This window comes from Myotis davidii, unplaced genomic scaffold (genome assembly GCF_000327345.1).
Source record: "Myotis davidii unplaced genomic scaffold, ASM32734v1 scaffold545, whole genome shotgun sequence".
NCBI lineage: Eukaryota > Metazoa > Chordata > Mammalia > Chiroptera > Vespertilionidae > Myotis > Myotis davidii.
Genome location: NW_006296634.1, coordinates 329,332 through 331,278, shown reverse-complemented (window position 1 = coordinate 331,278; position 1,947 = coordinate 329,332). Strand labels below are relative to the sequence as shown.

The following is a 1,947-nucleotide window of genomic DNA, read 5'->3' as shown; positions in this document are numbered from 1 at the left end:
TCCTCTCTCTGCTCTTTTTGGTACCCCCATGATGCACATGTTGGTACACTTGAAATTGTCCCAGAGGCTCCTTACACTATCTTCATATTTTTGGATTATTTTTTCTTTTTGCTCTTCTGGTTGTTTCCTTGTATTTCAAGTATTTGACTTGATTCTTGGGATGCTCTAGTCTACTGTTGAATCTCTGTATATTATTCTTTATTTCAGTCAGTGTATGCTTAATTTCTGACTGGTCCTTTTCCATTTTTTTCACATTCTCACTAAGATCCTTGAAGTTCTCACTAAGTCCCTCGGAGGTTTCTAGAAGATTCTTGAGTAACCTTATAACTGTGGTTTTGAACTCTATATCCAGTATTTTGCTTTCTTCCATTTCTTTCATTTGTGACATGTTTCTTTGTCTCCACATTTTGGCTGCTTCCCTGTGTTTGTTTCTATGTATTGGGTAGCTGCTAAGTCTCCTTGAGTTGATAGAGTGGCCTTGTATAGTAGGTGTGCTATCGGGCCCAGTGGCTCAGTTTCCCCAATTACCTGAGGTGGACACTCTTGGTGCACCCCTTTGTGGGCTGTGTGCACAGACTTGTTGTAGTTGAGCCTTGATTGCTGTTGATATCACAGAGGAATTGACCTCCAGGCCAATTGGCTGTGTCCATAATGGAAGAGCTGCTGTGCAGGAGACACCCTTATGGGGCAGGACTTGTTTCAGTGGGGCTTTGGTACTTACTGAGTCTGCTCCTTGAGTGTGTCACTTATGGATGTGAAGAGTTGTAATCTGATATGGTCTTGCACTGACCATTGGATACACTGGCTCTTGGATCTCCAAGGAGGTGCAAAGTCAGCCACTGCCTGGGGCCACCCAGCAGGAGCTACAGAGAAATCTGCAAATTCCTCCTCTTTATTGGGTTTGGAAGTGACCAGAGGAGGCCCAGCTGAGAAGCAAGGCAGGCTGGTGCTGGTGTGGTCTTGGGCCTTCTTTTGATAGCTTTGGGGCTCCCTGACCCAGCTGCAGCTTGTTTGACAGGTTTTAGGCTGAGAAAGGACAGGCCATTCATATGCGAAAGCTGCTTCCGCACAGCTTGGGTGGGGTTATAAATTGGGTAGGGTGGGGTCTTGGAATCTGCAGGGCAGAGCAAACAGCAGTGGCTGCCAGTCAGCCCTACACCTGGGAGGTCCCAACACAGGAACAATGACTGTGTTGTATCTCCCTCCCAATTAAAAAAGCAGCACAACCGGGTGCCAGCCCGTGCCACGCTTCCGCACCTCCTACCAGTTTCAATGCGCTTTCTTCTTAACCTCTCTAGTTGTAGTACTTCCACTCAGCCAGCTTTCCTATGGTTCTGGATGATAGTTGTTATGTATTTTAGTTGTAATTTTGATGTGGTTGTGGGAGGCAGCAAGTACAGGTGTTTACCTATGCTGTCATCTTGGTTCTCTCCTGTTAATTTTTTTAAAGAACATATTTATTTTTAAAAAGTCAAATATTTAGACAGTATCTATTTACTTCATTCTGAAAGAGGAATGTAATGTATCTTGCACCATAAGGTTTTCAGGAGTTATATTTTATTATTACTTTAGTTGTATAACATTTACATTCTGTTTTATGACCGTTTCTCCCAATTGTTTAGGTTGATTCAGTGTTAATTTTACTAGTCTTTCATATGATATAGTTTCTTAATCCCTGAGTGCCTGAACTTGATTTCTGAGAGGAAGGGAGAGGGAGAGAGAGATAAATACATCAATGATGAAAGAGAATCATTGATCAGCTGCCTCCTACATGCCTCCCACTGGGGATCAAATCCTGGGGCGTGTGCCCTGACCAGGAATCGAACTGTAACCTCCTGGTTCATAGGTCCATGCTCAACGGTTGAACCACACTGGCCGTGCCCAACTCACTTTTAAATCTCCTCTTGCTGTTATATCACTTTGTTCAGCTATTTAAAATTTATGTGC

General features: G+C 43.6%; 1 protein-coding gene across 11 annotated transcripts in view; it reads left to right on the top strand.

Moving 5' to 3' along the window:
• The window catches only part of LOC102774714 (ankyrin repeat and KH domain-containing protein 1), a 134,672-nt gene that overhangs the window by 63,882 nt on the left and 68,843 nt on the right, over positions 1–1,947 (top strand). The gene's annotated exons all lie outside the window — the stretch shown is intronic.